At 40.5% G+C, this 10,870-nt stretch overlaps 1 long non-coding RNA gene across 1 annotated transcript; it reads left to right on the top strand.

Annotated features, from left to right (window-relative positions):
- Nucleotides 1-6,848: 6,848 nt before the first annotated feature.
- Nucleotides 6,849-7,830, top strand: LOC143178312 (uncharacterized). Its single transcript, XR_013001758.1, has 2 exons — nt 6,849-7,491; nt 7,581-7,830. It is a non-coding gene; the product is annotated as an uncharacterized LOC143178312 (long non-coding RNA).
- Nucleotides 7,831-10,870: the final 3,040 nt, after the last annotated feature.

Below are 10,870 nucleotides of genomic sequence, written 5' to 3'. Positions count from 1 at the left end.
AGAAAATTTTAGTTTCAGGTCAGGAAGCGGGAACAATTTTCACAACCATTTTATATAATGGACGTATCCGTGCCAATTCTTTCACACATATCGTATACAAGTTCGTCTTATCATATCGTATCAAGCTTACACACTGTACTTTTAATCAAGTGACAAACTTTTCCGAAAGATTTTACCGAACTTTCGAAACGATGTTCAGTCGTTTAATCGTCCACGCCGGAAGAAGTAAATATACTTCTTCTTACTTTTAAGCAAACTTTACTTGTCATTAAATAGCTGGGCTATTTTTTTAGTTGGACATTTTTAAACTCGTCTCTATGCAAAAAGAAACATTGAAAACGTAGATTTATGGTTACATGTTAGCCTAAAATATACTAGAAGTACGTTTAACGTTAGAATATAGCTTCTTACCCTGTAAATTTTAAGGGACAACCAAATTAGCTATATTGTTCGTTCTTTTCTGTGGGTGACGAACAACGGATATCAATCCTTTCTCAATAAATTTTGATAGATATCTAATATCAAAAATGCGATCTTTATCAAATTAGAGAAATTTGTTGATGTAGATATAAGTTATTAAATCATGTACGCGTTCATGCATAGAATATTATTCATTATTACGATTCAAATGTAACTTACCTCGTATGTACTTTTGTTGCGAGTATGAACAACGTATGTATTATTCAAGCATCACGATTTATAATTGATGCAGAAATAATACATACAATATGCATACCTGTAACGATAAAAATATCGTTCACTCAATTCTTTTATCCTTAAGTCAAAAGCTCTGTTTCAATTTTGTATAAAATATGTATATTAATATTTTTCTCATGCTATATCATTATATTACGTTGTTTCCATTTCTTTCATACACGTTCTTATGCTTTATACAAGATTCTAAAAGACTAGTAAAATGCCAGTGGTTGAAATACAATCCTCATTGTATAAAAAAAACCATGAAGCAGTATCGAAATAATTTGATCGATACTTTAATGGTAACAATCAATAATAATTTTCTACCATAACAATTTAGTTGACGCGACAAATTTTCGCAAAATGGATGTGCAGTTTCGCCTAATACCCATAAGTGTTAGAACGTAAGAAGTAAATGTTAAATACACAGATGCACAGTATATATCTAAGCTGTTGTTTCATTATCAGATGAATTTTTCGTTAAAATCAATCTCGACAATTACATAATTTTCTACTGACCAAGATCAAACCGAGAGTTCTATGCGTATTTGTAAATACTCTTTATTGATTTTTATACTCCATAGTAATGTTTATGTCTTTTCGTAGACTTTAAAGATGGCGACAGCTAACAGCTCCAGAAAGAATATATTAACCAGTCAATTGGCTGGCAACGTGGTACAGAATAGTCAGTAGATGTATCATCCTATGAGAGTTAAAATCATATCACAGATAAGAAATTCTTGTTCAGATGATTATTTTACGGAAAGTATCAATTGTTCGCAAAAATATTGTTCGTTAGATCAATCTCGAAATTCCTACCACTCGAAGAACTTTTCTGATTGGTTCCCTTTCTCCCCCGAGACAGTACAAATACGCCTGCAGAAGCAGCAGTGTATCACTCGCCGCGGGTCCTCCAGCGGATGCGAATCCTCTTCGGGATCCACTGGAGGGACTCTTAAAACTAATATCGATTGCCTAGGTCTCGCTACGTGTGAGTTGCTGGGAATATGAAGGCCCAGTCTTACTTCATCGTATCGACCCGGGTTTTATGTAAAACTAATTCTTTACAACCTTCTCGTACTTATTTGCAAAATAATTATTCCGATCACTTTGAAAATAAGTAGCAGAAAAGCTTTTTTCTACATACCTAGCCAGAAAAACTAGACAATTTATTCTAAATTAACAAAATACATCTAAATTGACATTAGATATATTTCGGTACACACCTATATCTTAATTTAACTTAACAGTATACTAAAACTTGGGTCATTTATTTCTTTCTGTATCATTGCATGGTGAAATTCATCGATCGATAAAAAATTGATCAATAACAATTAAATAAAAATATAAATGAAAAGTACTAAAAAAAATACCTGTATACTTCTTTTCTCTTAGCAAAAATCCAAATTCTACCAATCCGAGAAAATTCGTTCGACGCGAGCATTAACTGTCATGGCGTCAGCTTTGCTTTGGCGCCATTCTCTGTCACTTTGATCTCGACTAAAGATCTGTAACAGAAAAGGAATGTACAAATATAACAAATATAATGAAATAAATAGTAGTGTATTTCGATGAAATTATAATTGAATCCAAAAAGTATCGTAAAATCTCATAAATCGATGTATGAACTACTACTTAACACGACATAAAGAAGAAAGAAAAGACACAGAAGCGGTTAATGTATTTTCACGTTGATAAATAAATGACACGTACCTAAATATTTAGAAAATCCTTAAATCGTGCGAACGGTTGAACAATCGAAAAAGAAATGGTGTCCTTCCCTCTGAAATTCTCAATTCGCCGGCTAACAAAGTAGCTGCTACGAGGCGGGAGGGGGTACGCTAGCAATCGCAGAGATATTACAATACACATACACATCCCGAGAAAACAGGCTACGATTTCTATGATTTCAATACACACGCGCGCGAGTTAGATGAAGTAGCAAGGAAATACGTAAAACCCAGAACCATTTCAAGCAACTATCTAACTTGTTTCTCTATGCACGCTACTAACGTAATATTTTTCTACCATTGCGTGCACGCATATGATATAAATATATCTGAATGTAGTTCGGTAATACTTACCGAATCGTCGAGCGATGGAAATCTGTCAGGGTGCAACACTCCTCTTGAAATTGATGCATCTTTTGACACGCGGTTCGAACAGCAACGAAAAGGGCAAAAGGGACCTTCTTGCAAGAACGAGGCCAGCGAAAAGGTTGAAAGTTGGTAACGCTCGAGAGATGGCAGTAGTAGTGCGTCCGAGAGAACAGTTCAATATGGCGGTTGTGAAAGGTACGGGCGAGGGCCGAGGAGCAAAGTTCCCAGCGCTGCCGCATGCAGGCGCTGCTACTCGCCGTGTCCGAGAATATTTTCTCGAGGATGTTCTCGGTAAAGATCTTTGCTTTTTGCGCCCCTCGATGTTTCCCGCGAGAGTTTCGACCAGTTTCGACTATTTCGAGTGATTCTAGCTGGCACCGATCGTTAAGCAATCGCGTTGCTCTTTCGTTCGTGCCGTGTCGTGTGTTATCTCGTAAGGACAGTGTCTGTTTTACCGTGCGATCGTGCTTTCGGGAGAATAAATAGAGAGAGCGTGCTCCTGCTGCGAGCTGTCCAGAGCTGTCTAGCGAGTGTGGCGAGTGTGGCGAGTGTGTAGCGAGTCGGACGGTTCTCCTTGAGACGTTAGGCAAGAGGTGCGTACCGATCTGTCGTCGTTTTCTCGTTCACCGCTTCGTAGACCGAAGAAAAACTGGATGCTGATCGATTGACAACGTTGCATAAGACTAAAAGCAACGTTGAGATTCGTTCGCGACGAAACGTTCGTGTCCGTGTGAGTGACTAGTGGAATCTGACACGAATCGCGGAAGCTGTGTGCCTACTTATTCGAGCTGAAAGGAAAACAGAGCGATTCCAGGTAGTCGCCGACGCGACCGTGAGTCTTTTCCCCATTACGTAGAAATTAGAAAGCCAAGGCATGTAGAAAGATGTGGCCTACCAGCTTCGATCGTTCTCTTTCGCTTGCTTCATATTTTTTCCATTCCTGTACTCACGTGACAGCTGACAACTCTGACAACAGTGAGAACAGTGACAACGGTGACAACGGTGACAACGGTGACAACTGAGGGTCTGTCACCATGCCATCGAAATATCTACACAATATCGTTTCAATTGCGAACCTTGATGACAACGCGTAACACGATATTCGTTTGTCCTCGTCAGAGGTATAACGGCAAACCACATTCTTTCCATTATTTTCTTCGACATTTCAGTTACCGCTAATAATGGAAAGGAATGCCTGTTTCTAGAAGCAAAATTCAATCAAATAATCACTAGCAAACAATTATACGTATGGAATATTTCTTTAGCATCGACTTTCTAAAAAACTTTTCGCATTAATATTGAGGATAGGAGAAGGGGCTGTGATCAATCGTAGACACATGGGACACCGAATGGAGACTAATGAGCATAATCGTTCGTCAGACAAATAACGTCGCATTCTTTGTCCTTGTCTTTATCAGCGACGTGTCTTCAATGTGATCATTGTTTTCGCGCCGCTATTGTATTCTTCAGACGTCGTTTAGCCAGATTTATTTCAACGCAATTAACTAGAATTTCATTTTGCGGTAACAGTGAGTCACTATCGCTCTTTTTTTCCTCTAGTTGATTGATCTAGTGTATCTGAAATTCCAAAGGATCCTACTCTCGTTACGATCAAGCAGAAGAAACTGAGGTGCGTGCAACGACCTAAATACGCGATAGTCCGCTTTTAATTCACGGGGATAGCACGCTCGCATCGATAAATGCTAGCCTGTCCCAACTAACAGGCTGCCACGAATTCTCCTGCCCTTCTCTTTGCGTTCTTACCTGCTCTAAGATCAACGAACACAAAACCAACAGTTTAAATGTACTATCGAGTTCGATACATGATACGTTCGACCAGTTTCCTCCGTTCAGTTTACGTAACGGTGTAGACAATTTGTATGAAAAAACTTTTTAAAAGGATACAAGAACAACTATCTTGTTTGTTGATCTGGCTATGTCGTAACAACATGAACCACTTTGCACTACAAGTTCCTGACTTCAAAAGCGTGCATAAAAGCCACCACGCAGAGGACATTCAAGTTGCAGCGCAACGCAGCGCAACGCAGCGCAACGCAGCGCAACGCAGCGCAACGCAGCGCAACGCAACGTAACGCGCTAATTATGTAACTTATCATGAAATTGAAATAGAGATTTTTGAAACGGCTTTGCAATTGAAATTATATGAAGTTAAAGTCGCGAAAGTTGTAGCTTGCAGATAAAGCCAAAGAATTTCTCGTTTTTGCAAAATCATCCATGGATGATGAAATTCTAATTACCAAGTATCGTACCCCAGAGTTCAGGTTTGTATGGAAGGAAATTCGTTGAAAAAGAGTGAGCTTAATTGCTGCACCGATGTAATTGCAGTATGCTTCAAGACATTTCATCGCGACGCGGTAATTAAGGAATTTCTGCTCTTCGTCTGGACTGTAGAATCTCAACGTTTTACCGCTATACATATATTTTCATTTCTCGTGAAATATGCTTCTTCTCACGTTTGTTAAAGTTTCTTTAGCGCATGTATTGCGCTTGCATCGAAACACGTAATGGGAATTCACCTGTCGTTATAACACCGGACGTAACATGAAATGCTTTCGACTACAAGCAGCTTTTCAGTAGCTGTTATCGTTAAATGCATAATGGTCGATCAACGTTTCCGTGATAAAAGGAGAGCAATGAGTCGCGGCAAGTGTCATTGTGTACAGTTTCTTGATACGCACCACCCGTCGATCATCAATTTCTGTATCTACTATTATATGTTAATCTTGCAAGGTAGACGTCGGCGTGTATCTATAACGTTGCTAACAGATCGTAGAATAAGACTAATTCAACATTCAAAACTGTATCTTTCATTTTCGTGATACGTATTCATTGCTAGAGGCTAGAATCCGTAATTCCTAACTCTTACCTCGATACTCGACTTATGAAACGTTCATGAAAATGTATCGATTTCTAAGAAACAAGTGTGCCTTTCTGCCTTTATACATAGATATAGAAAATAATTGAACGAGTCCAACACTGTTTCTTCTTCTGTTTCTCCTACCTTTTTCCTCTTACAATACTTAGCTTGTGCATTTATCTACATATGTAACTTTATCAAACAGTGCCTTCCTTTATGGTGGTTAGAAGCCACAATGAGTAAGGAAAACGATTATCGAAGAAAATCACTCGTATGCGCGTTCTAGTATGCACGTTTTAGTATGCACGTTCACGAAGCTAATCAGCATCGCGTAATAATACAGATACATTCTATTAACGCGTTTACAGCTCCGAACGTGACTCCCAGTTTAATTAAAGCGTGCACGATAAAGTATGTTTCTTGTCCAGAGAATCGTTGCTCTTGAAAAATGAAAGATCGAATAGTGGAAGGAAAAATAGTTGTAAAGAAGACAGAGGAGAGCTCTGATGAGTTATGAAGCTCATAGTTCGTTTATTGTTGCAACGGCAGGGTTAATCATGCTCCGTCTAACGATTTCCTTGTTAAACCCTCGGCTGCTGACGACGCCAGGATTCCTGCTATTTCACGGTATGCACTTTCTACGGCCAAGTTACTCAATATTTTTGTCCAGCCAATTTTTCTTGCGTGCCATAGTCGTAGAAACAGGAAGGATACAGGGACATGTGAAAATGATGTTCGAAATATTCACATTTGTTACGTTTGCTTTACGCGAGCTAGTAACCAACACATCAGAAAATAATTTAGTAGGTTTCCTCGCATTATAATGTATTATTTCTATTATATGATCTTTCGCGGTTGTTTCGCGGTTGTTTCGCGGAAGTTTCTATTTGATGGAATCGATAATCATTCTTTGTTCGCGCTTATAACCACGCAGCTGACTTATTATTTTTCATCTAAAAGCTATACATGCTAATTCATCATCATTTCCTCGCCGTAATTACACTTTCCTGGATTCTGTGTGTTCGCTTATTTATAACTCGTTAACGGTTTATCGTTTAATCGAGGTCCTGCAGCTAATTAGCTGGCCTACAGCCTAAAATTACATTTAAACTCGTTAGTTATTCGTTCGCAAATTACCATACGGCTTTTAAAATAATTTAGACGAATTTGTATCCTTTAAAGACGACTGGCATTCATATGTGAATACGTAATTCAGGTAGGTGGGCTGCTTTTTCTAAGAAAAAGAAAGAGATTATTCGGTTCCGTTCTTATCTGACTATCTAAGGAAAGAGAGGGGTGTAAATTGGCTGATCTCCAAAATACCTCGTCAGCATTAGGAAGCTTGAGACAGCGGAAAAGGGTATAGAAGGCGAGGTGGCGAGGCGAGTCGAGGCGAGGCGAGGCGAGGCGAGTCAAGTGGGAATATATATTTTCCTTATCAGCTTTTGCATGGAGAGCCGAAATAGCCGCGGTTCGGCGCAGTTTCCGCGAGCAGCCGTAGATCGGTGTGCCGGCCAAATTTCGAGCCCGTATTACAGATCAGTGAGTCGGATCAGTGAGACGTTTCACGAGAAAGAATGAAAGAATGACAGAATGAAAGAATGAAAGAATAAAACAGTTTCGCAAACGGACTTCCTTGTCGTCGGAAATGCATGAATTCGAGCGATCGCGATTAGACGAAAGAGATCTGTCGAAAAGACACGTACTGGGAACGTTTCGGGAAATCGTTTCTAACGTCTTTCCTCAAAGAGAGTACGAAATGAATGAAGGCCTACTGGAGAATACTGTAGAGAGTCGAAAAGCTGGATCCGCGTTAAGGTAATATAGTTTACTCGTTAAACATCCCGTGGCTTTGAGGGAGCTCGTGGTAACGGAATATTCTATGAAACCGCTTAAGTTCGTTTCAGAATTATTGGGAGAACGAGGACACGGTACGTTAACCAATTACGTTAGGTATACATCTAATGGCCATTAGAGACGTTACGACGTGAAAACTGGTATGGACGCAAACGGAAGCAAGGTGATTGAATACAGCAGCAGCAGCAGCAGCAGCAGCACCAGGTTCATTCAGGGTGACGGATGTTAGATTCGATTGTCTTCCGAACAGATAAACGAGGGACGACCTCTGATGCATCTCACGCTCGCGACAAGAAAATTCTTCTACCTTTCCTTTTCATACTTAACATCTAAGTCATGCATAATACAACGTGCACGCACATAGTGTCCGAAGAACGCGCAGAGGACGCAAACTACATAGCGTATGCGTTGACATTGCCGTGAGAATGCAGCGGACGCTCGGCAGGAAAGTTCGTGCGAAACTTAGGTCTTGCTAAAAGATAAGTACAACCGTTTAACTGCGTTAATTAGACCAGAAATATAATTGCGTGGTAAAAGAGATTAGATTCGAACCGATAGGCGCACGCAACTGTGGGAAAAATTATGTATGTGCTTACTCGCAGCTGCGTACCTCTTTCCATTTCCTTGAGAAAAATACGTTTCGCTTGGATTTAAAGACTTATCGTAGAAATGACGCAAACCGATTCACCAAGTAGTCTTTACTATGCGTTCGAAAATATAGACGCAGAAATGGCAAACGCTATAAATACTCGCGGAGTCACAGGCGCGGACGAGAAATACGCGAACGCCTGCACCGAATATGGCTATTAATTTGCTCTTTAACTAATATTAACTAATAACGAATATATATCTGTACAGCATGTCTTTTTGCCTACACAACCGGCAATGTACATTACCTTTGAGTAAGCTCACACTTTTATGCCTTTCATAGTTAGCATTCTAGCTAACTTGAGCGTTTGAATATTGCATAGGAAACGCAGGGATATGCACTAGACCGATGATATCGCATATTTACACTGATTTGAATTCGATTACTGCGACGAGAAACATACCGTGGACAGCTTACTCATCGAGTCGGTCGAGTCAGTGGGCAGAATTCGCCATTCGTTTCTCCTGAATTTCGCTTTATCGAGTACGTACTATCGAGCCACTTTCGATGCACCAGGCGAAACAAAGTTATCGCAAAAAAACAAACACTTTCCCCGCTCACTGTTATCCTCGGCTAAATCACGTCTAATCTCGCAGTAATTAAGATTAGAACGATTCAAGCTTTTTGCGCATAATTTCTCGTTAAATTTTCTTGTCAGGCAAGTAGTTCGGAAGAAACGTGTTGGTCTACCCCGTGGTCTAGCGAAAGCAAGAGCTTTGGTTGACTTGGTTGGCATCGACTCACGAGCAGCGACTGTCTTCGTCAAGACGCCACACGCTTAGAGTTCGATTCTCCTATCTCGTATCTCGCTTCTCGAAAAGAAAAAATCGCTTCGCTTTGCATGGCACGCGAAGCGAATGGATGCATGATTTCCAGTTTGTACAGAAGTGAAGGTCCTACGCACTCGCTCCTTCTTTTCTGTGGTACGATCGACAAGCTCGAATCCTTCCTACCGACGCGATAGAGTAGCTGGGTAAAGGATCGAGACTGTAACGTGCAGTGGTGCGCGCGGTGAATGTCAGTCAAGTGAATGGTGACGAGATCGCGAAACGATCAAACGACAAGGGGGAGGGGGCACGTGAAAACCGGTTGCGTTGAGAAGGTCAGTTAGTGGATCGGTGTCAGGCTGTCAGGAAACTCTCGTTCGGTTGCTCGTAAGGGCTAATTCGCGTCTTCTTACTCGACAGATCTCGCGTTTCGAACATCAAAGGCCAAGGTTGTCGATTCCGCGCGGCTGCTTCAGTCGAGTTCAGTCGAGTTCAGTCGAGTTCAGTCGATAGACGAAGAAAAAAGGGAAGAGGGCAGAGCAAGTATCTAGCACGTGGTCGAGCACGGAAGACCACCAATCGGCCTTCCTCGGTGACAGAAAGAGCAGAGAGAAAGTGGGAAAAGGTGTTACGTAACACCGTCCGCGGCATATGCCGATTCAAGGGGAACTGGTATTACCTCTTTTCTTTTCTTCTATCGAACACCTGCCTGGAATAAACTCGTTTTGCTTCATCGCTGCTCCTTCTTTCACCCTCTTATACTATTCATCTTCTATCAACTTTTTATATCAATATTATTCTTCCAAACTTCCCATTTTACCTACTCCGAATTACAATAATAACTCACTAATAACGATTTCGATATTGAGGGAGAGGAACAGGATGCTGATGGATTCCACGTAGATACCAATATCGGAGGATCTTTTGATATCGAAGTATCCGTATATAGTCCGTTTTCATCAAACGGAAATGTAAAGAATGTAATAGTTGGAGATCGTAACGTCATCATTGACTTTCGTTGCGGTAACTGTTAACTGACGATAAGTCGAAATGTCATAAATCGTAACGCCCCCAAGAAATGTCAGAGCACGACGACATTGTGCAACGTGTATGTTTGATTTTGATACGGGTATTCGTGCTTACGTTACGCGATAGTAACGTGCTACGGCTACGATAGAAACAATTTATGTATGTTTATTTCAATTGCTCCTTATCACCGGGAAAAACTCCACAGATGTCAGCACTGGATATACATTCGAACAGTCTAAGTAAATTAGTGAACTGAACGAGATTAGTTTATAGAAACGTGAGTAGGTACAAACTCCTGGTATATCTACCGTCTACCTAATTCAAATGATCGATAAATGTCAATTTAATGAAAACGAAATCCTATTTAGCGGTTTGCGTAATTGTTTTAACGTGCATTATATTCTATCGTATTACCTAACCCTAACCCATTTCCCCATGAGCAATCGGTGCTGTTGCTGAACGACCTTGTCGTACATACATCGAATGTAGAATTCGATGCTTTCTAGACATTTAGAGAAGGAGAAATTCGCAACGAAACGACTCCCGATAGCGGACCGATACTCCGCCCGTTTTATTGTCCAGCAAAGAAAGCACGAGTATACATCCGCTTGGTCCAAAGGTCGATTGATTTTCAGCTTGGATTTACTCCAAATTCGGGTTACCGTGAAATCGCTTCTACTGCCTTATACGTATATCCGTGTATGCATATATGTATGTTTACATTATCAACTATCTGCATTAATTTCACTATCTTCGACGAAGCAACTTCCAGCCTTCAATTTCTCGCATAGGAAAAATAGCTTCCATGGATAATGGAATGGTCGATAAAATAGTTGATTTGAATAGTTGAATTGAAAGTTAGCTCGCGTCGTGTGTGAGTAACGAGTTGCGCGCT

This window comes from Calliopsis andreniformis, chromosome 4 (assembly GCF_051401765.1).
Source record: "Calliopsis andreniformis isolate RMS-2024a chromosome 4, iyCalAndr_principal, whole genome shotgun sequence".
In the NCBI taxonomy this organism is placed as follows: domain Eukaryota; kingdom Metazoa; phylum Arthropoda; class Insecta; order Hymenoptera; family Andrenidae; genus Calliopsis; species Calliopsis andreniformis.
This window is presented reverse-complemented; position numbering and strand designations above follow the sequence as displayed.